Genomic DNA, 25,558 nt, shown 5'->3' with positions numbered 1-25,558 from the left:
GAGATATACTAGACATGGCTGCCACTAGCCTACTCGGTAACACAAACCACTATCATTACAATTTTATACATGTATAACAATGAACTTTCAGTTTTAAAATCTTTTAGATGATGCTTAGTTTTATCTCATCTAATTGCGCCCCGGGAACATAGGCTACTACTATAGAAATTCATTTTACCTTAAGTTCACCAAAAGGCACACAAGTCTACAGAGACGAAAAAAGATACCGTGCAAATTACGCATGGGAGTGTCTCTAAATTCAACTTCTGTCCCATTCTAAAAACTCACCACTTTCTCTAAACTCCCTTATTCGTTTTCATTCTGCAATGCAATCTTTTCTGTTCTGCTAGTAAGTCCCAAAATGATCCAAATTCGAGCCTATTCTAAGAAACGGATGACGTTATTTGACAGGGTGCCCAAAATCCTTAATGAGTAACTTAGCAAGAGGAGAAGGCAAATGCTGCCCCAGCTGTTTCCTGTTGAAAATGTCTCTGTAATGTAGATAAATGTGAGGGATTTTCTCTCCAAATCCGTCTCCTGTTCGCTAAATCTCACTTCTCCACAACGAGCCTGCGCAATGGAACAAAGTCGGAATATTGAGATGTGACATTGCCCGCATCTCATCCTCTTTCTTGCTTTTTAATGACTTCAAACAAGTTCATTTTTGCTGGGCTTTTGCTGGAGACCCAAGGGGATGTCTAGCATTCATTTCTTCCAGGGGCATTGGTGTGATGTCTTCAAGGTAACTTAACCTATTTCCTTTCAAAGGGTCTGGACTAACAATTATTGATTTCTCACTGAAGCAATAGATAATATAGATTATATAGGAACTGAATATTTTAAGACAATTTGCACTCGATTTTAAATAGGAACCATGATCAAAATGCATCTTTAGGCAATTTGCATGACATTAGACTGTGCATGCAAAAGTATTTCACATTAAAGATCTGACAGCTGTAATATGGCAAACTTTTGAGACTTACGACAGATTGCATGATGTGCATGGTGACTCATTTCACCAGGGAGTTCATTTGCGCAGTGCACAAGTCACCAACTTGTATATCACGACCCTTAAAAGTAAATATTGCTGAGTCGACACGAAAAAGGCTTGGGCAGAAGGTTTTGAAGCACTTGTGCGTTGTGTGGTTGCGCATTACATTATCTTTATTATGTAAAGTGCTTCCTCTTTTGGGTTTGGTGGCTTTGCAGCTTTCCAGTTCCACCTCACGTATCTGTAGGTGAACCACAATGTTTTATCCAAGCAACACAAAATGCAGGGTTTACAAAAGCGCTCTTCTTTTACCGGACAATGGGTTCAAGGAGCAGTATCCTATTGGCACGGGCAAGAACTAGGCGCTTCAAAGCGCGCGCTGGAGACATTTCCACGCGCATTTGTGGAGTAGTGCCTAGCAATAACGCGCTCTGGTTTAGCGAGATTGTGTGCAGTGAGAGGAAGGACACTGACTTGTAAAGCCATCACAGAAACGGAGTTCTACATCTGAATGGGAGTAAATATTCAAGTAAATGCACGCGCGCAAAAGTATCCTCGATGTATAGACAGGTGCATTGAACTTATGATTGCATTTTATAGTTTTTTAATAATTATTTTTTGTCAGTTTTCTTGTGTGCAAGTAGAAAATGCTTTTAAGTGTATCCTCACTATCCAGGCACCTGTCTCTGCAGGCTGTTTGATATTCAAAACAAGAAGTTAGAAACATGAATAAGTAAAATCTGTGCAGACAGGCAGATGATAAATAGATAGATAGATAGATAGATAGATAGATAGATAGATAGATAGATAGATAGATAGATAGATAGATAGATAGATAGATAGATGCATATTTTCATTAGTTATAGTGCATAGATGTAACGCATTTCTGGTTTCCTTCTCTTTGGGATGCAGTGTACCATGCGCTGTCTCTCGTGCACCCACACCCTCTCACTGTTGCTGTGCGTCCTCGCGTTGACTCCCGCGACACTGGAGGCGGGGCCGGAGACGCTGTGCGGGGCGGAGCTTGTAGACACGCTGCAGTTTGTGTGTGGAGACAGGGGGTTTTATTTCAGTAAGTGCACATTTTATTTATTCATCAACTGCTGCTCTTGTTCTTCCTCTTCCTCTCTCTTTCTTCCTCTCTTTCTCTTTCCCAATGCACTAATGCGCCACTCATAAATAAGAAAAGCATCAGTTTTCATGCTGTGCAATTTTCCAAAATGCCCCCCCCCCTTCTGTTTTGCTTAATTTGTCTCAGTTATATCGGATAGAACGTTTATAATTTATGTAATCTAATCTTGCTAAACACTACTTACTTGTCAATGCATGTTTCGGGTGATTTTATGCATGATTGATTGGTGCATGCTATTCTAAATATAACTGCTAATAAGCTTAGTCAAATGTATGAACTTGCTCTGCCTCTAAAATTACTTCACTTACCAAACCTTCCCTGCAGTCACACTGGTCCATTCGGTACCACATGTAACGCCCACTTGTCATGATCCAATCAATTTTCAAAGGAATTAAAAAATCTTATTAGATATCCTATGTTGTAAATATGAGAATGCCGTTTCATGTTAGATTATTGTAAGGTGAGCTCTTGCAATTCCAAAGAGGCAGCTGAATAAATTCTGTGCCTGATGGTCATGTATTACATTTACAGAAGATCAGCCAGTTGCTTTGCCCCCAAAAATGAGGTTGCTGGAATTTGGCAGACACGAGTAGGCAGGGCAAATAAATGTAGTGTACATCCAACTGAAAACGGGGGACTACCCAAAGAAAACCGTTTTGAATCCTAGACTTAAATCTCTCTTTTTCCACAAGCCATGAGAACTGCTGAGTCTGGGGATGTCCCAGTCAGCAGAAGGCAGTAGGAGAGATTGAGGAGTTCTAGACCTTGATGGGACTTGCTTTTTACACTTTGTTCATACACTTTATGTACTCATTTGTCCTTTGTTGAGCATGCAGTTAATTGAAATTTATTCTGTAATGTTTATTTGTCAATTTGTTTGACTGGGAGATATATTTTGCATTCTAATAATGATAGTTTTTAATTACCTTTTTCCATATTTCATAATCACTCAACCAACCAATCAATCAACCAATCAATCAATCAATCAATCAATCAATCAATCAATGGAGTCATGCAATTTAGGATTAACAGGATTTTTCACCCCAAATTTTTAATTCTTTCATTATTTAATGACCCTCAGGTCACTCGAATCCTATATATATATATTTTCAATTGCAAAAAAATATGATATTTGGCAAAATGTTCAGACTGCTTATCAGTACACTGAAAGTGAATGGTGATTTGTACTGTCAAGCTCTAAACAAACAATTAATTATTAAAATAAAATATTTTATTCACCCCAATCATGACATACAGCAGAACTTTCATAGTTGGCATTTCAACTTTTATTTTTTATTTTTTACGACATGGGTAAGAAAAATGATAAAAAGCCAGGCAGCTTGGACTCAAACAGCATAACTATTTAGCAATGTCAGTAGTAACTGGATCAAAAAAAGTTTCTAATCTATTGGTATTTTCCTGAAAAATCAATTGTCCTGTCTATGGCATTGGATTTCAATGTAACAGTTACATCACAATGTGCAGCTATGATGTTTTAAACTTGTGCACATATACTGTTATCTGTTTGAATTACCCGATGAGATATTTACAACGTGCAAATGGCTCAAGGAAGTATGAGCGTCTCGGGCCACTGATGATGACATATGAAGTGATTATTTTGACAAGTGGACAGAACCCACTGATTCTGTGGAGACCCATTTTATTCACTTACTTTAAAAGCGAAGCGAGATTGAACTTGAAGTTAGAGTTGACATTTTAAGTTTCCAGTCAACAACATTTGAGCTTTTAGTGGTCACAAAGGAGCTGGCTGGATCGCTCATGGCTGTCAATGGCCATGTGTTTGTTTTGTCAGTACAGAGACCAAAATAAATACGTTTATGCTAATCTGAAGTTTCCATGAAATTATTGCATCAGTGTGACAGGTTCGGTGAAGAACAAATAGACGATTTTATACAGATCATTTGACTTTGACCTAGTAAGTAGTATTAAACTTAACGGAATACGTACCCCAATAACCCTGTTTGCTTTTGTTATTCCGAACCTTTTATTTTTGCTTGTTTTGTGGTATAAAAACCTGTGTGGTCTGGCCTCAAACACATGTATCCATACACAAATAAATAGAATTCATATATGCGGCAATTAGCATTGTGTTCAATGTCCGTAGCAGTGCGGCCCATCTTGCCAGTGCCCTTACTGCCAGTGGAACTCCACTCACATTTCAAAACTTCAGATTTCATTATGTTGATAGAAAGGCCTGCTACTCGGAAAATACTACTTGGTGGAACTTTTTTTTATTGAAACAGAAGAAAAAGAAACTGATGGTGCAGTCTTTTTTTCTCAGTTGTTAGCCTGACTTAGAAATCCTTAGTTGTCTTTGAAATGATTCAATTTCGGTCTCATTCTACATTGTCCTCACTTCTAAAGGGTTATTGGAGACGAGAGGGGCTCCGAAACAAGTGATGCAGAGCAAGAGCACATCATTCTGTTTATTCCAAAGGGCACCTCGTGTTCAGCGGTGTTTGTGTTGACACAAAGCTGCCCTTTCCCTCCATGGTTGTGTAGTCTTTTCCAGCAAAGCATCTCTGATGTCTGCCAACAGGCTGAGCATGCACCTTCATGATGCATTCCCGTTCCCCAGACACAAACACAACTAGAATGCGGGAAGTTTTGGCTCAGTACGCACTTTAAAATCAATTTTGTCCAGACGTGGGTGGAAGTCTCCTCTCACACATTTGGAAGGATGATCTGGCACCTCAGGATGACAGGTGAACCTCTGCTGAAGGTTGCCTCATTCAGAATTATGCAAATCTTGAAAGGAATCATGTTGCATTCACGTCACTTCTGGACATTCTTACTTTGATTTGGGCGGAATAAAATGTACTTTGTGGACTATTTCATATATCGTTTTCACTTCCTGACAAAACAGGAAGCTTTTTAGTGCAAATGCAAGACAATTAAGAGCAAATAATGCACATTAGGTGTGTAATTGATGCTTTTAGCTGTATATTTTATCATTCTTATGCTGCCTTGGAGAATCATAGGAAGTATATTTTGGATGCACAAGCTTGTGGCCCAATACATCAGCTAACTGAGTACCATTTCTGGCCAGCTTTATTGCTATTCTTCTTCAACAGTGCATGAAATGCCTTTAAAGTAAATTTTACTGCCAACATTTACAATTACAGCATATGATCATTCATAATTCTTTAATTGACACCAACTGAACTTGGAAACTCTGGCTAATCACAAGTCTATCATGGTGTTCATGTGCCCTTAAAATTGCAAATATGGTAATTCCAAAATTATTAAGCATTAATAATCAATCAATGATAAAAGGATTGCAGGTCACCTACTCTCAGTAGCAAAGGCAGCAAAACAAAACACTGATAGGGCTTCTTTTCAATGTAGTTTGTCTGGATTCATTGTGCTTGAAGCAGCTGTAGAGAACAACACATCAACAGCACACAGTCAGACTTGGCTCTTGTCCTAGAGCAGCACCGGATTAAGGGCGATTACAGGATGATCAGGATGTCCCTGCCCCCTCCCTCCTGCCCCGTTGATCTACTGGACATGAACATGTTGCAGAGGGCACTGGGTGTCCTTGGTTCAGCACTTTTCTGATGAAAAGGTTGCGGGGGGCGGGGGTTGTGCTGTAGATCATTTGCTCTAAAAGGAAACTTCTTTCATCATATTCCCACCCTCATGTTGCTTGACCCTCACATGACTTTTAGAGAAAAAATGCAATTTCGTTAACATAATGTCAAGTTATAAATCTTAACTGATGTAACCTTTTAAATACACTGAACAAAATTATAAATGCAACACTTTTCTTTTTGCCGCCATTTTTCATGAGCTGAACTCAAAGATCTAAGCCTTTTTCTATGTACACAAAAGGCATATTTCTCTCAAATATTGTTCACAAATCTGTCTAAATCTGTGTTAGTGAGCACTTCTCCTTTGCCGAGATAATTCATCCACCTCACAGGTGTGGCATATCAAGATGCTGATTAGACAGCATGATTATTACACAGGTGTGCCAGCAGGATTATTACAAAGGCAACTCTAAAATGTGCAGTTTTACTGTATTGGGGGGGGGGGGGGATGCGAAAATCCAGTCAGTATCTGGTGCGACCACAATTTGCCTCACGCAGTGCAACACATCTTCTTCGCATATATTATGTTATTGCGGAGCTGTCATGAAATCACATTCAGGAAAAAATAGTAGGTTAAATCGTGTGCACGATTTACTAATTCGTTCCCTCAATGTACTAAAATGTGCACACGATTACTATTGCTTTCCCTCGATTTACTATTGCGTTCATGCGATTTATAAATTGTGCGCACGATTTACTAATACGTTCCCTTGATTTGCTAAATCGTGCGCACAATTTAGCAACTCGACTGAACGCAATAATAAATCGAGGGAAAGCAATAGTAATCGTGTGCACGTTTTAGTACATTGAGGGAACTAATTAGTAAATAGTGCTTACAATTTATTTATATTTTCTTGTATGTCATGTGCGGTGCTCCGTATGTTATAGATTGTGGCCTCTGGACTGTTTGTCCACTCCACTTTAATGGCTTTGTGAAGTTGCTGGATATTGAACATGCTGTCATATACAGTATGCCGATCCAGAGCATCTCAAACAAGCTCAATGGGTGACATGCTCAATGTCCAGGGAGTATACTGTCCATGCAAGAACTTGGACGTTTTCAGCTTCCAGGAATTGTGTACAGATTCTTACAACATGTGGCTGTTCATTATCGTGCTGCAACATGATGTGATGGTCGTAGATGAATGGCACAACAATGGGCCACAGGATCTCGTCACGGTATCTCTGTGCATTCAAAATGCCATCAATAAAATGCATCTGTGTTCGTTGTCCATAACAAATGCCTGCCCCTAACATAACCTCATAGCCACCATGGGCCACTCGATTCACAACGTTGATATCAGCATACTTTCACGCTGTCTAGTCTCTGTTTCCCTGGGTGTCCTCTAGTGGGCTCACTTCCCCTCGCACCTCACCATAGGCACTAGAATTCCTCTAGTCTGGTCCTGTCTTCACAGTAATTGCACTCCTGTTAATTGCACCAGGTGCAGTCACTTTATTGTCATTAGCCTCCCTATAAATACCAGTCTTTCCCTGTTGTTTGTATGGAGTCCTTACCCTTCATGTGTCAAGCTTTCTCGTCCCCCGAGTTTCCTCCCGTCTGCTCGTCCTCCGAGTCTTCTCGCATTCCGAGTTCCATTTACCTGTCCCTTTCATTTGTTTGTTTTGTTTGGACTGTCTTTTTGGTTTTGACCTTGGCTGTATTCAACTACGACTTGGATTACCATATTAAAATACCTGCAATTGGATCTCTCGCTCTCCCTGTGTCTTTCTGGGTACACGATCGTCACACATACTGCTCACCCACATGACACCGTACATGCTCTCAGCCATCTGCCATGTACAGTGAAGACTCCGTGAAGAGGACACCTCTCCAAAGTGCCAGATGCCATCGAATGTGAGCATTTGTCCAATCAAGTTGGTTACGATGACGAACTTCAGTCAGGTCGAGACCCCGATGAAGATGGCGAGTATGCAGATGAGCTTCCCTGAGACGGTTTCTGACTGTTTGTGCAGAAATTCTTTGGTTATGCAAGTATATATATACCAATATACCAATTGTTGCAGCAGCTGTCCGGGTGGCTATTCTAAGACGATCTTGGAGGTGAAGATGCTGGATGTGGAGGTCCTGGGCTGGTGTGGTTACACGTGGTCTTTGGTTGTGTACTGCCAAATTCTCTGAAATGCCTTTGAAAACAGCTTATGGTAGAGAAATGAACATTCAATTCACAGACAACAGTAGACCTTCTTGTAGATGTTCTTGTAGTCAGCATGCCAATTCCTTCCTTCCTTCCTTCCTTCCTTCCTTCCTTCCATCTTTCCTGCCTGCCTTCCTTCCTTCCTTCCTTACATCCATCCATCCATCCATCCATCCACATATAATCAGTCTATTTATTTATAACAGCAAAAGCCCTAGTTAAAACATTTCAAAACATTCTGACAAACATCAAACCATTAACTGGCTGTTGCAACATTTAAATACCACAAAGAGTTTCTATTCAGTCATTAATGTCTGCAAGATCTCTTTGCATAATAAACAGTGTCAAAAAGAGCCAGGAAACAAAACTAAAAAAATATTTGGAAGGAATCTTCATCTTACCATAAACTCTTTGTGATACCATTGATAAAGAAGTAGTTTCCACTACTATAGCAGCTTTCATAGTCCCTAGTGCACAGTAAACTTCCTGACACTAGGCAGCATATTGCAGCAGCTCCAAGAACCTGAGCATGGCTATAAAATTTAGCTTCTTTCCAGAGGTGTTCCTCATTGGAATGCACATGTTCTGATGTGTGATGATGTTTAGTTGGAAGCAAAGTTGTATACCCAAAGGTGCAGGACACAATTTGTGTTTTAACGTTTGCGTTTTTGCAACAATGAACCATGAGGCACATGACCTTAATCACAGAAATGGAGATGGGCATTGCTCAGGTTTCACAGCTCCCTCACAATGTCGTGAATAAGTTGATTGTTTTACTAGAGGAGGAGATGAAAGACTGTCAGCTGAGCTGACACTTACAAAAGGAAAATATATTGTGATATACAGTATTGTAATATATTATTTTACCTTTTTATTTTCTAATATTTTATATATTTGAATACATTTAATAATATATTGATGATACATATATTATATAATATATTGCAAAATATACAAATGATTGCCGCTTTCAATATATTGCAATATATTGGAAAAAATAAATATATAAAAGAATATATGCCTAATATATTAAATGATATTTCCCAATATACTGCAATATATGTTTGTTTCATAAGGGGATAGATAATCCATCCTACAATGCAACGATCTTCAATAGATGCATGACCTAATCTGTGGACAATTTATGTGGATTATGAAAACGTAAAACTTTTACTAATCTTTTTTACTGATAAAAGAACAAAACATGAAAACAGGCATGCAGAACAGTGTTGGTCCATAGCTGATCTAAAAATAATACCTTATTTTAGGATTACAACTGTGACTTCTTAAAATTCAACACTTCAGATCTCTGAAAAGTCATAAGATCTTAAGATATTTTGAAGAAAACAGCAGATTCTATATTTTTTATTTTTTTTCTGGATTAGAAAATCATCCAGAAAACTTTTTGACCAGTTTGTTACAGACTGACTTTATTGCTTTTTATGGCAAATACAAATAGACCAGAGATTTAGAGAAAAACGTTTAATATTTTTTGTTCATGTCAACATATATGCTACTATGCTAGCATATAGTATATATGGCTTTAGATGTGCAATAAAAGCCACAGAACTGTGAAATGAATTCTAATTAAGCTCAGATCTATGATCATCTAAGCACACTATTTAAGTTAGGCAACTTGAAGGCTATCAAAAGTGTCCAAAATGAGTTTGTGAACACAATTCTACCATGACAGTATCCTACATAAAACTCTCAATTTTATTTAAAGATAACAGCGCCCCCAATCTCCCAGAAGTGTTCGGCACCCAAGAGTCATGCAGTCTGCAGGGATGCATGTTTGTCAGAATAAGAACACCTCTCTTTCCAAAACAATGCTGTCAGAGTGCAGCAAGTGCAAGGCAGAAGTTAATGCATTTTGTCAGCACTGGCAGCCCTGCGAGCCAAGAGCTATTAACTCTGAAAGGGAAAGGCATTTCCTCCTTGTAAATGCCATATTAAATTATTATTGTTATTTCATTTGGTAACAGGGAAAAGCCTATCGGAGCTATATTGCCCTAGGTGAGTGGCGATTTTTTTAAGGCCACCGGGAGATTGGCGACATGGAGAAAGAAACATTAACTTAGGTGTCTAAGTGCTACCTTAAATATAAATCCATTTGGGATCAGACAACCCAAATCCCAAATTCTACACATGTAAGTAGACAACCTCATCGTTAAATGTAATGTCTATGACATAATAGTGCATTGACCTCATTGACAGCACACAAAATTTATACCCACAAGGCAGTTTCATGTTCTTTCACATGAGTAATTATCACCTAGATCAGGAGCCGCATTAACAAGCACTTTGGGAAAAGCTCATGGTTCATCCTGATTTTCTAGCTACATCATTCTTCTCATCAGTGGTGCTGAGCAGGGGGTTTTCTCCATAGGTTAATTTGACCCCCACGAGGAACGAATTTGGACTCCCTAATCAGCAGGCTAGTTTAAAGAGAACAGGTTTGAAACTGCAAAACGTGATATTCTCAACATTTGGGACAGAGTGACCTCTATTTAACTGGAGGGGCTTGCCAAGAAGAGTCCGCTCTGTGCAAAGCAATACCCTGTAAATTTCACGCTGATGAAATTCATGTCATTAACGCGTCCATATATCTGAAGAATCACAGCTACGATCTGGCTGCTATGCTAAGCTATTATATCGCTCATGACCGGGCTTTTAGCCACAGGTTACTACCAAAACATTTTGAGATTTAGCGTTTCAGAGCGTAACCTTGCAGGTTCGTAATTGCTCCTTATGAGCTGGTAGCTTGCCAAGAATAAAATGGATAAAGAAAGGGCGTGAACGCAAATGTGATGACAGGGTTTATTTAACATACCCAAGGACACAATTTGGAGAAAAAAAATTGCTTTTAAGTGCAGGCCTTTCATCACAGCAGAGATTTAGAAGTGCTTTTGCTTTTTGTATTCATGTCTTGCTATACAAAAGGTTATTTAGAAATGATATTTCTATGCATCCAACAGGCAAACCAACAGGATATGGGCCTAATTCAAGACGGTCGCACAACCGTGGCATCGTGGACGAATGCTGCTTTCAGAGTTGTGAGCTGAGGCGCCTCGAGATGTATTGTGCGCCTGTAAAGCCTGTAAAAAGTCCACGATCCCTAAGAGCGCAACGGCATACAGATACTCCAAAGACACCAAAGGTGTGCAGCCACGCTGCTGATGCCAGAACTAACCCTTTGCTAAGCTCCGCCCTCTTGGTTATTGTCATTTGCACTGAAAAAAAAAAATACTATGTGCAAAAAAAAAAAAAAACGGTCTCGCCAAGATTTACGCAAAGATTTTCGATATTATAAGTGTCCCAGCAACAACGTTTACCATATTTTTGAATATAATTCTGCTTAGAACTTTACAAATGCACAGGGTTTTTTCCAGTTTGGCATAATAAAGGGGCAAAAATAGATGGTGGATGGTTGCTAAAGTATCTTTGGTCAATCATGTTTTTAAAGGCGGGGCTTAGTAAAGGGTCAGTTGAATGTTTGACACAATTGTACACCTTGTGACAGATAAAACATACATAATGGGGATGGCAGTATTAGTTGACTAATTTGGTTGACAAATGTCATATGAGTTTTATTGATTGTGTTCCCCTGCAGAAACCTTCATCTGGAAATAGCCACTCTTCCTGTAAGGTAAGTCTTCACCAACATAAAAATGTACCCTCATGTCATTTCAAACCTGTATGACTGACTTTCTGCTGTAGTACAAAAAAAAACTTGACTTTTGAGTTCCAAAATGACAAAAAGGACCAAAGACATACCATAAATGTGCTTTACAACTCATACTCTACGTTCCAGGTCTCCTGAAACCATACAATAGCTTTGTTTGGAAAAATCGACCAACATTTAAGCCATTATTCACTCAAAATCTTGACGTCTGCACTAATTTTTCTAGGAAGGATGTCCAAACAAAACATTATTTTTTGGAATATAGCACATACAGTATTGTTCAAAATAATAGCAGTACAATGTGACTAACCAGAATAATCAAGGTTTTTCGTATATTTTTTTATTGCCACGTGGCAAACAAGTTACCAGTAGGTTCAGTAGATTCTCAGAAAACAAATGAGACCCAGCATTCATGATATGCACGCTCTTAAGGCTGTGCAATTGGGCAATTAGTTGAATTAGTTGAAAGGGGTGTGTTCAAAAAAATAGCAGTGTGGCATTCAATCACTGAGGTCATCAATTTTGTGAAGAAACAGGTGTGAATCAGGTGGCCCCTATTTAAGGATGAAGCCAACACTTGTTGAAGATGCATTTGAAAGCTGAGGAAAATGGGTCGTTCAAGACATTGTTCAGAAGAACAGCGTACTTTGATTAAAAAGTTGATTAGAGAGGGGAAAACCTATAAAGAGGTGCAAAAAATGATAGGCTGTTCAGCTAAAATGATCTCCAATGCCTTAAAATGGAGAGCAAAACCAGAGAGACGTGGAAGAAAACGGAAGACAACCATCAAACTGGATAGAAGAATAACCAGAATGGCAAAGGCTCAGCCAATGATCACCTCCAGGATGATCAAAGACAGTCTGGAGTTACCTGTAAGTACTGTGACAGTTAGAAGACGTCTGTGTGAAGCTAATCTATTTTCAAGAATCCCCCGCAAAGTCCCTCTGTTAAAAAAAAGGCATGTGCAGAAGAGGTTACAATTTGCCAAAGAACACATCAACTGGCCTAAAGAGAAATGGAGGAACATTTTGTGGACTGATGAGAGTAAAATTGTTCTTTTTGGGTCCAAGGGCCACAGGCAGTTTGTGAGACGACCCCCAAACTCTGAATTCAAGCCACAGTACACAGTGAAGAGAGTGAAGCATGGAGGTGCAAGCATCATGATATGGGCATGTTTCTCCTACTATGGTGTTGGGCCTATTTATCGCATACCAGGGATCATGGATCAGTTTGCATATGTTAAAATACTTGAAGAGGTCATGTTGCCCTATGCTGAAGAGGACATGCCCTTGAAATGGTTGTTTCAACAAGACAATGACCCAAAACACACTAGTAAACGGGCAAAGTCTTGGTTCCAAACCAACAAAATTAATGTTATGGAGTGGCCAGCCCAATCTCCAGACCTTAATCCAATTGAGAACTTGTGGGGTGATATCAAAAATGCTGTTTCTGAAGCAAAACCAAGAAATGTGAATGAATTGTGGAATGTTGTTAAAGAATCATGGAGTGGAATAACAGCTGAGAGGTGCCACAAGTTGGTTGACTCCATGCCACACAGATGTCAAGCAGTTTTAAAAAACTGTGGTCATACAACTAAATATTAGTTTAGTGATTCACAGGATTGCTAAATCCCAGAAAAAAAAAAATGTTTGTACAAAATAGTTTTGAGTTTGTACAGTCAAAGGTAGACACTGCTATTTTTTTGAACACACCCCTTTCAACTAATTGCCCAATTGCACAGCCTTAAGAGCGTGCATATTATGAATGCTGGGTCTTGTTTGTTTTCTGACAATCTACTGAACCTACTGGTAACTTGTTTGCCACGTAGCAATAAAAAATATACTAAAAACCTTGATTATTCTGGTTAGTCACATTGTACTGCTATTATTTTGAACAATACTGTAAGTTATATGGACCACTTTTAAGATGCTTATATATCCTTTTTGAAGCTTGAAAGCTCCAGTCCCCATTGACTGCAGTTTTATGGAAAAAACTGACCGGCACAGTGTTCCACATAAGAAAAGAAAGTCATACAGGCTTGAAGCAAGTTAGTAAAAATGATGACAGAATTTACATTTTTGGGTGAGCTGTCTGTTTACTTCATCTTTGAGCCGAGCAAATAATACTGATACATTGTGCTGTGATACATACGTAAGGAAAAAGCAACTCTTCCCTCACCCCCACTTCTCAAATGTGGGCCATCCTTTTAAGTGCTCTCAGTCGTCCTCTCTCGAAAAAGAAAACCATTAGCAAGTGAACTGCCTAAGTGGTTTTTGTGGTAGACCTGCATGTGCTCTCCACAGACATATTTCTGCACCCATACGTCATGCACTGGAAGCCGAATCTAAGGTCACCTTAGATGTCTGCATGCTGAGTTTAGAGTTTGGCCCCTCACGCCGGCCTTTCTCCTCCATTCTTTGCATGCGGTTTCATTCCCAGCTCGTGAATTACACTTATTAATCTTTCTATGGTGAAACCTTTGATGTGTTGCTTTGACAGTAGATTTCCTCAGCATTATGAAATAAGACTCCGTTCACCAAACAGCTGTGTTGTTATGGGCAGCAACAGCCATTCTACTCTTGTTGGGTCGGCTTACTGCGTTACTTTTCATCGTCTGAACTGAAACTTACTGCCTTGCTCTTTCTTATTTTCAGGAGGTTCATCAGAAGAACTCGAGCAGAGGAAACACAGGGGGCAGAAACTATCGCAGTTAGAGGACAGTAAGGCGAATGGCTGAGAGGGACAAGTGAAACTGTTGGACAGCGAGAAACGGGATGAAAGAAAGACTGTGGTCTTCCATGGATGTGCTCCACTGTAGAAAAAACAAAAAACGAAATACTAAAAAAATATATAAAAAATAAAACCCAACAGGATACTGGAAACTGTTAAAGCCCCATGTTAAGACAAACACAATCTGACGATTTCCACACACTGCTCCATTCCATACTGGGGGAGAATCATAAATTAGCTGCTAAAAAAGTCAAATGATAACTGTTTATTCTCCTTGTGTGAACGGTTGCATGTAATGGATGCCGAAAGCTTTTTATAGTGGCAAAAAACAACATTTTTGCAGGCACACGAGAGGCACGAGAAAGGAGTTCGCAGTGAGATCACGGACCCCGTTGACAAGAAAGGCTGTCTAGACGGTTTATACCAGATGGAACCCTTGTAAAACTGAACTACGGCTGCACAGAGAGATGACATAAAATACAAATCAATCTTTTCTTATTTGATTCATTGTGCAAGACCAGATCAAGGGGATTATACAAGAACCTTATGCAGATGTGCTGAGGTGCTCTAGAGAACACATTTAGGATCGATGGAACCTGACCTACATTTTGCAAATTTTTTTTAATTGTGTGAGGGATCTTTGCTTCTTTTTTAATCATTTTATCTGCATGGTTTACCTTCTTTAGAAAATAGGGGGTGAAAGCCATTCACTCGAACAGTTATCCGCATGCATTTACACCAGTGTATCAGCCCGCAAAGGAAAGACAGAGGGACGACAACAGGAACTACGACAGAAGCAAAGAATTACTAGCAATTGTAACATATAGCATCAAGAAGAACATAGTCTGGTTTAGCAGCAACTGTTTATCAAATAGGAAGTTGCTGGTTTGCATCTTTACAGCGAAAGAATGGTGACATGACTGCAACTCACTAGCTTGTATTAAAGGGATATTTCGCCCCAAAATGTATATAGTGTCATTTACTCATTGTACTATTGCGTTTAAGTTTTGTCCTATTTGAAGCTTTAAAGACCATGGTCATTGTACAGCAAATACTGGAAAATAAAAAAAACAATACAAGAATACAGGTTAAAAATGACATAAGGGTGCATAAACAATGACACAATGTCTGTTTTTGGGTGAACTATCCCTCTGCACCCCACTTTAAGCTCCTGTCACAGGGGTGAGGTGTGACCCGGCCGTTTCCACAGTTCCTCTGCATGGTGATTTCCTCTTTTCTGACCCCAATGGACCACGTCAAACCCACACTGTTTGCTCTGTATCTATAGTCAACCTATATTAACCTTTGCATTCTCTAATCATAACCATATGTGATGGCATTATATAATGGAACCATATAAAAGATCGACCCACTGTATAATGGTGCTATTTTGTAGTTTGTTACTTGCAGGGGTTGGCTGAAAACATGAAGCTCATTGTTGGAAGTCTTCCCTTTTGCACAGCCTTGTGGCCACTATAGTAATAATATTCTTTTTGTTTTATTTTGAAGCTATTTCAATAAGGTTACAGTGTAAACAAAGCAAAAGTATTTTTGTGAGAGCTGTGAATGCATAAAAAAAAAAAATGGAAAAAAATTTGGCCAGAGATGGTTAATTATTTGTTTTTCTCTATTGTTTTTAAATTATTATTTTTGAAACATTAAACTCCCAATGCCAAATAACTTGACAGACGACTGTAAACTGCAAATCTCCAATATTACCAAAATGTTGCCCATCACAAAGTAGCTTTTCATGCACACTACATTCATTTAGACATATTGGCACTGATTCTACAACTTAAGTATTTGTAACTGGGGAGGAAATGGTGCAAAAAAAAGTCTTCAGTGTACTACGGAGATGAGAAAGAAAAGGTTGCAGAACAATTCCAGTTAGTAACAGTGTAATTTGGCTAACACTGTACAGGCCCATTGTTTAGACTGTTTTTACATCTCGATATGTCTAGGGAGGTTTAATAGGAAAATTGCACCAGGATTAAGTAAATTACACCATCAGTGCAATTAAGAAAGGTTATGTTTTAACTAGCAGCACCTTAACTATTAAAAGATAAAACTTCATCTATAAACAAGAACATGCAGATGTTTAACATTTTCGAAAAGGTAACCATCCATTTATGGACAACCTAAATTCGGGTTTTAGAGTGTTTGTACTTTTGAACTGGGCTGTATGCGTTTTATATAATCTTCTCAATCTGAATCTCAATCTGAAACAGAACAATGTAGAGTCATATGCAATAGCTACCCATATAATGTGCACAAGTTCGATGTAATAGATCTCCAGCAAAAGGTCCACACATAACACCAAAGACTTGTTTTGGTTTTGTTGGTTACAGCTTTGTGGCAAATATCATGGGCAGCACTAAAAATAATTATTGAATCTTCGATTAGACACATTAAGGAACACATTTTAACAAAAATATTTTTTATTTTTGAAGTTGTTCTGTTTCCTATTACACTGAATGTAGGATCATGGCTGCTGTGGAGATTTACGGCACTTTGCTTGAGTTCGATGGTTTTCATCAGAACATAAATCCAGAGACAGAAGCAGCATGGAAGGACAAATGTTAGAGGATTCTGGGCATTGATCATTAAAGCATTCTTTTGATTGTAAGGCTTTCATTAGGCTACTGGTGCTCAATTGCTTTCTGTACAAATATGAAAATACTGAAAGATTGTTCACCGTTCCTGCTGAATAAACCACTTGCCAATATCTGAAGTCTCAAAGAGTGATTATTACAAATACAGGAACTATACTTTTTAGTTACTTTTTAGTAGTAACAGCTAAGAACCAAGAATTGCTGCTTGTTAGCCCATTTCAGGGGGAGGGGCTTTTTGCTTTTTGAGGGCATTTGATTGGAGAAAAATCTGTTAGTACAGGATGAGTCACCTATACTTTTGGTTTGTTTACCCAGAAGAAAAAGCTAACACACAGACTAAAATCCCCAAACTCTCATTTTTCTTTCAAGCAGAGAAGCTATGTCTCTGCCCCTTGCAAAGCACCTCGAAAACTAAAAAGTAATAAAAGTACAGCATTTGCCAAACTGTACATTAATGCCCTAAGCCTGCACATTCACCGCATGACAAAGTGATACTTCCTAAAATATGACATGTTCCGCCAAGACAAACAAATCAGTCTGTGGCTGTTCTGACAAAAGAAACTGCACATTCAGCTCATTCTAGGAGATACTAATAATCTGTCAGCACTTTTTAATGGATATATAGTGGAACAATCAAGTCTTTTAATAGATAAATTGGCCACCTGGCATAGGTTCAGCAGACATTATTTGAAATGTGGAGCATGTGGCTGGCAGGCATTGTCTCTTGTTATTAGATATTTTTTTTTTTTCATCTACTTTTCCTGTTAATACCAATCAATTATTATGCCCAATTAGATCAATTGCAGTCTGCTAATTATTCTGGTTTCTCAGCAAAATCACTGAATGAAGTTTTTAAGAATTATAGTAGATTATTCAAACCTGACTTCAAGCTAATTGGTCAGAATAAAAGATAGATACATACATTACAAATGTCTGCTAATTACATATATAAATTAATATAAACCATGTTTTTTAAAAAGAACGTTTCTTCTGAGTTTTTTTTTTTTAGGCAGAATGCTCACACTGCTTACCACTTTAAGTACTTCAAAGCAAAACAACAGGACTGCAAAAAGTTGACTGAAATGTAATTTTTCACTAAAATGATCTTTCTCCTTTGCAACACTCATATCTCACTTTTGTTGTGATTTTAACATGCACACATTAAAGTTTGCCAAGACTAGTGTTGTTAATTTGAAACAAAATTATTAGAAATTATTTACATTAATTGAAATAAAATAAAATTCCAAATATTAGATGAAAAACTTACTTTAAAAATGGAAATTTGGCCTTAGGAACTGACAGAAATAAAATAAAAGTTGAAGTAATACAATTATTCCTGAATCACCTGCACTCTCACCAGTGAGAGTTTAACCTGACTCTTCCAAATCTTGGGTACCATGGACAGCCTACTGGCTAACAACATCGACAAACAACCATCTAACCCAGACCAACTCACTTCATGATGACAGGTGTCACAGCCTTGACACTGCTGCATAGGCTCGAGGACCCACACCTTGCTACAGCCTACATTACCACAGCGCACCACCTGACAGCATCCACCATGGCACCACAACCATTCCTGGAGGCACCAACAGCCAGAGAGTGGCAGGTGCGTGTCTGACGTGTTCTGCACCTTTGACGTCACTCGCTGTTGTCTATTGGACGGACAATAACGTTCGAAAGGGGGTAACTGTGTAGCATTTGGACCAATCAGGTCCAGGCCATGGTAACAAAGAAACATACCTCAAGATAAGATTGTTTTACAACTCGAAGGAATGTAGAGTTTTCGCTCTAAATTCACTATGAAACAGACAAATGTACCCTTATACTATACAGTCCCTCCTAATTCTATCTGCCTCTAGATATAACCACTTGAGAAATGTAGGAACATGTTCCCGATTTCCCCATTTCATTATTTTTCCTCTTAAAGTGTTTCACTTATGTATTGATACAAACTCTTTTAAATGAACATTTTAGAATTGCAATACTATTGTTAACAGAGGTCACAGGTATGCCATGTTTGGTATCTTTCGGTTGCATTTTTAAAGGTCTAAATGTTCAATTATATTATGTATTGGTATCTATAAAAGGTATTTGTGTTACCAGAAAGTTCTTCATCAACATCCAATCAAAGACCAGATGTGAAACATATGCCTGAGGACAAAAGATTGTAAAACTTCCCTCCAAAAGGTACCTTTCCTCATTGGCTCACTCGAATCCTGAGGGTGTGACATCATCACCCTATATTGATCACCGATCACCAGATCAGGCGCTTCTTTTAGATTCAGGAATTTCAGGAGAAGATTCTCAGCTAAGAGCCTTAAAACCCACGCTAAGCTTGCGCCAGGCTTCGGCCTTGACTATTCATTTAAGATCCTCTGATGCGAACTGGCCTCATAAACTCACTTCAGCAGAGACCGACTGGAGCCCCAAAATGCATCAGGACTCTTTTTCAAACAGGCGAGATGTGCAAGTATCAAACTTAGTCTTATTAATTAAGTATCATATGCACCTTTTACAAAGGTGTGTTTGAACTAAGAAACTGATGTTTCCTTCAGGCTGTAGATCTGATGAATATCAAATTTTATGATAGCTTCATGTCTTTATTTCTCTTCTCTTTACTGCTTAAGCGTTAACCACTCTTCCCATGCCAACTGTATGTGTGTGTATGTTAGACTAGTTTAAGTGTTTATGTAGTTAATAAAGTCTTATTTGTATCACACTTGAGTTTGTTCATTGTTTTGCTCATAACTGAAGTCCCTAATCATGCAGATTTTAGCTATATGCTCTGAGTAGTATTGTATAGTAAGAAAGTTATATTCCTTAAACAGGAAAGTAACGTTCGTAGAATTGACAGACAGTTGACACTGAGAGGTCAAGTAAATACTTACAGCAGATCTCAATATTTATAATTTGTCATAACTTATAGTTATGATTGATTATTAATATTTCCCCCTTGAGCTGATTCGCTACAAATATCAAAAAAGGTCTGGCTGTAACTAAAATATGGCTTTACACTTGAAAACCACTGTTATGATCCTTTTGACATTTTAGGAGATAAATATTTAGAAAAAAAAAATCTGCATGAATATTCGTTGGCAGATGTATGTTTTAATGGTTGACAGACTTTGTGGTCAAAATTATGAATATGGGACTACTTGATATAAACATCTTGGATTTTAAATTTATAATAAGCAGAGTAATTGCAACATAAAGTGAAGATAAGTTTAGAAAGCATGAAGCTTGCGTTTTCAAGACACCGTCTGTCAGTCAAGTCCAAATCTCCTTTTGTGTTCCCCTAATTACATGTTTGGAACAAAATGATGGTTTTCATTATTATTATTATTTTAATAAGGGTCACTATTAAAAAAACCTTCTTTTTTGGTAAGTCACTTTTGTAAAGAAAAAACTAAAACAAAGAACAAGAACTAACAAACCAGATGATAATGCACTTCCAAACCACACTCCACGGAAACACTCAGTGTACTTTCACTCCTAATAAATCTCGCAATGTTCCAATGACATTTTATTCTATTATAACAACAGCAATGCACATTTCTCACACATATAACACACCAGTACCCACCAGTTCCACCATTCCATATGCCATCTAGCTAATGGGAACCAAGGACAGCTGTTTGAAGGCAGCAGCTTCCCATCTGCTGGTCAGTTTCAAAGGGATTCTAGCTAAAAACCAAGCTTGTTTTATTTTCCCCAGACTGGGCCTACAGTAGCTCTCTGAGTGCCGAGTGCATCCAAGGACACGGTTCCTGGACCTAACTCTGAAACTGAAGCTTCGAGCCCATTCAACTTACGTGTGCTATTGTCTTCTCAATGACCTTGTGGTCTGATTCAGTTCTTTCTACCATTTCCCAACTTTCCCCACAGCAGTTTCAGAAGAAAAAGAATTAATGTAGGGCTGAAAAGCCATGTTTTCACTGCTGATGAATACAAGGCATCAGTTAGCCTGCTGAAACGGATGGTGCATAAAGATTTACAATAATAAATTATTCATTTAAGCAGCATTCATGAGGGAGCAGCAACTATTTAAACACCATCTTGATAGGTTTCTCTCTCTCTTTCTCTCTCTCACTTCCTTTTTTTTTTTGGACAGGTGCAATGCAACATCTAGCACCTTTACAATACGAGCTTGAACAACCATTGATGAAACGAATTCATTCTAAACACCATGTGTTCAGAAATCATGATCAGATTCAGGTGTTTACTGGAACTTGACTGCTTTCTGTTGATTCGTTCACTAGACAAATACATAAGTGACAGACTGTCAGTTCCACAATCAAGCACAAGCTGGAATAATTTTGAATAAACGCACCTGTGCTGTTGATGAAAGGAGGATTAATATATTGAAAACAGACATTCTGTTGTGTTATCTATAGTCGTACAAGATGACATGCCCTGGTAAAGACAGCTTACAATACAATGCCAACTGAAATCCTCAAACCATGACAAATCTCCAATATTCTTCCATGGTGTCTCTTACTATTTGATTATATACTGTACACAACTTATCCAGGCATTTAAAATGACAACATGAAATCAATTCAATTGACTTTCCCAATAACAGTGCCGTTATTGTTAACTAAAACTAAAATTGTTTTTGTTCATTTAAATAAATCTGAAATCAAACATTAGATGAACAACTTAAATTTATTTCAGTTGGAAGCTTTTTTAAGTTTCTAATTTTTAAATTGAAGTAGTAAAATTTATGAAACTGAAATATAAACTAAAACCTTTAAAAATAAAATACTAATACTAAAAAAACTAAAGAGAAAATTAAAAAAATCTAAATATTAATAATAATATTACAATGCACAAGTACTAAAATAACACCACATAATGCATGCACCTGATCTAATGTGTGATCCACATGTGCAACAAACATACAAAATAAATAAAAATAAATGTGTTGCATCGATAAAATTTAATTAATATCTAAATCAATTCCATGCATTTAAAAAAACATGTATGAGTATCAATTAAAGGTGCCATCTGTCATGTCTGGCAAAAAAAAATCAAGTCATACTGCACAGTCCATACCAGATGGGGGCAGTATGCCTCAATAAAGTGAATTGGTCTACTCTAGAGTAACAAACGAGAAACGGCATAGTCTCTATGCTCCGCCCCTACCTTCACAACAACCCTACAGCCATAGCCGAAGCCTAAGAGGACGTTTTGCCTCCACAGGAACGTTGGGTGATTCAAGTGATTTTGAAACATGACATCTTCAAGCTACTCCCTTTCACCTTTACCAGTGAATATGTTCCTATTCGTTTTGTTCATATTACATTTTGAGTTGTATATACACATTATTTGAATTAAATTAATTTGACAGACAGCATTCTGTCAACATCTTTGGTAAACATCAGACAGCTAATGTTGACCAAGCTAGCACCAACCAACGTAACCAGTGCTGCCAACTCTCAAGCATTCACCGTGAGACACACGCAATTGACTCTTTTCACACGCTTTCAAGCCACACATCAATTTTCTCACGCACAGAAAAACCACGAAGCAAAGAAGACACTGAGACCAACAGACTAGACAGAGCAGGTTAGTTATGATATAAAAAAAATGGGTAACTTATAGCTAGCTAATTATCAAACGCAGCTACGGTTAGCCATGGCAAACATTAGCAACGTTTATCGAACAGCCTTCGATACATTTCTATGTTATAACTTCCCGGAAAAAAAACCCACAAACATTTAAAACAAACTTCTAGCGAAATACCAACAGCATCTAACTTACCAATCCAAAAGAAATGTTGCAAGTTCGGAGTCGAACCTCATTTCTTTCAGGTCCATCAGTTGTCTCCAGCGATTGAAAGCAGTGCCGATGTTTACTCTGGTTCGGCTCCTTTTCTTATCGGATTTGATTTGTGATTCCGAGCGCGGTTGTTTCCCTGTAGCGGGTAGTGGTCTCTTGCCAAGGGCTTGAGCCATCCTTCCTCTCTCTTCCCAGAACTGAAATTAAGTACTGGGCTGTACTTTCCACATGATTGACATCAGGTTCAGGTACGCCCACAAGCCGTGCGAGTTATTTGTGTATTGCAGGTTGGCTGGTGGTTATGTTGCCCGCATACCGCCGCCCATGGCCGAAACTGGTATTACAACACCTGTCGGGCCGGGGCTAGGAATGCTAATGCTAATTAAGGTTGATATCTCTGCAGCACTATAACTTGACATTTTTTTAAAGACATCATCGCCCTTATTTCTTCTCATTCTTTTGATGCGTGTAGGTAATTTTTGGGATATTTTTACCTCAATTTTGGCAAATGGCACCTTTAAGACAACAAAATACACTGATTTCAAAACCAACTTTTTATGTATGATCTATAAATATCACAATATAACATACATTCAGCATCACAACACTACTCATGTACAAGAGTTAGCAGGCGACATCCATGCCCCAACATGCTCCCTTTCACCCTCTACCTCTAGATCACTCCCTCCCTAAGCAGTGGAAATTCACTGGGAGCTGATTGTGGCAAGAGAGTGTTGGCTCAGCTGCGAGCTTTAAGAACCCATGATGTCAGACCCATATTTTCATTGGAGAGTTTCTCATCAGCTGCATTGTTCCTGGAAACCATGGTCTGTTCTCTGGGCAACAAAGAAGCCAACCCCATCTCGGTCCACCATGGTCCCGCTTGAGCCCCCTTTGGCCCCTTCTTCCCTGAACCCATCATTTACTACACCACCAAACAACAGACAAGTAAAGAAAATAATCTGGTAATATGATCAATGGGGAGAGCATCTTGGAATTGCGACCATAAATTCTCTTGGTTTCCCAAAGGATGATCAAAAGCGGCTTTTTAACATCTTTGGAAAATGGAAACGTATGGTTTGTGATGATGTGTGTAACAAAATAGGACAGAGTAACATGCCCAGTCTTTTTGGCATCAAATGGGGAATATGGTGATGTCATCTAGCCAAGCATCTCTGTTGACCACAAGACACGTTTGACCACTTGACGGCAGTGCCCCCTGATATGAGAAGCAAAGGAACTAAATGTTCCCGCGAGATGCTCCCTGACATACAGTCGTGCTTGGTTCATCAGTCCCACAGCTTAAATCTTTCAGTCCATTTCCGCAGTACTGTTTTTCGTTGCATTGTTTCAAACTTATCACGCAGTTCTAGTTGTTGAAGAATTAATGCTTTTCCTCGAAAGAGAAGCATCCACATGGGATTTTTAATTCAAACTGGCAATGGGTGGAATATCTTCGAGTGAGTGGCCATAACTGTATGTAACTTTATCCCATACACATACACACACACACACACACACAAAAGAAAACGCTGTCATTCAGACCACTCTCTCTTTTCCATTACTGGGTATTTCAGCTGCCCATTCTGGAGTGGATACCTGATCCATCAATGACAAAGATCGTGAGGTGAGTGATAGGTCAAGATGGGGCCGTAGCAGAATCCAGGGCCAAAAGCGTGATTTTGTGCAACAGGAAAAATAGCCAAAATACTGATGTCATTATATAACTTGTGTCACTGCTGGTAATTCCCATGCAAAGTATTCAGGGGACACAAATGGATTAGATTTGTGAAGGAGCAAATCAACTGTCCCAGTCAGTCTGTCCTCTCAAAGCACATAATACAAACTGCTGAGAGCTTTTGCAGAAGTATGAAAGTGGATAGCAGACATGAGACACTTTTGGATAGCTGACATGTCCTGCAGTGAGATGTGCTAAATGCCATCTAAAACTATTTTGATGGGGGAATAGGTCACAGAATTTCATTTATTGAAGAAATAAAATGCAATAAACCCACATTAGCATTTTAAATTCTCATTCTCTTTATGACTGAATCTCTCTTCATTTAAAATAATTAAACCGAACCTTTGTGACTTTGAGGAGCTTAAATGTAAATTAATAAAGCAGTATCTCCCCATCTAGTGGAATATATAGCTAACATGTCAGCTACACAGAGGTTGAAGCTTCAACAACTTTTAAAAAGCATTTTACCAGGGTGGTGATTGAGTCATGAAAGGGGATCTATGATTATTAGTTTGAAATTGCAAATCAAAACATTAGATTATCGTTGTAAGGGTAATCAAAGGTGGTAAGAGGTTGCTCTGGAGGGTGAGACACATCAGAACGTTAAGTGGCAACATAGAGGGGTTACAATAACAGAGTGTCAAACTCTGAAGTTCAGTTGCACTCTTGCTGGAACAGTCGTGTCTCCATAGACCAGCTGAGTCCTTCAGTAGAAGCTCTCTCACTCCAACACAAATACTCACTAAATAAAGGCTGAGTGTTCCAAGTAAAATCACTTCAGCCGAGTTCAATAAGTATTATTCATGTTCCATTTCTTCTTGCCTGTGCAACAGGCACCATGATATTAATAAGGAAAGCCTTTATGTTTTCATAAGAACTGAAGAGGAGCCTTGAAGGAGCACATTTCTGATTTCTTATGAAGTGGCCTACAGGACTAGAACAAAAAAGGGATTACCTAAAATCGGGGGGAAAAACACCTCTGTGCATCTGCAATGCAGGTTTGTCAGATACCACTTTAGATGCCGTTAGTTAGTTACTTCTTGAGAGTGTGTACTGGTATTTAGTGTGAGCCCTAATTTGTGAGCACATGGCTCTTATGAGCTGGTTCAT

At 38.6% G+C, this 25,558-nt stretch overlaps 1 pseudogene; it reads left to right on the top strand.

Annotated features, from left to right (window-relative positions):
- The first annotated feature begins 448 nt into the window (after positions 1 to 448).
- LOC127974901 (insulin-like growth factor I, adult form) lies at positions 449 to 17,036 on the top strand (annotated as a pseudogene).
- Positions 17,037 to 25,558: the final 8,522 nt, after the last annotated feature.

This window comes from Carassius gibelio, chromosome A4 (genome assembly GCF_023724105.1).
Source record: "Carassius gibelio isolate Cgi1373 ecotype wild population from Czech Republic chromosome A4, carGib1.2-hapl.c, whole genome shotgun sequence".
NCBI lineage: Eukaryota > Metazoa > Chordata > Actinopteri > Cypriniformes > Cyprinidae > Carassius > Carassius gibelio.
The sequence above is the reverse complement of the archived record's forward strand: the minus strand, read 5'-3'. Positions and strand labels throughout refer to the sequence as shown.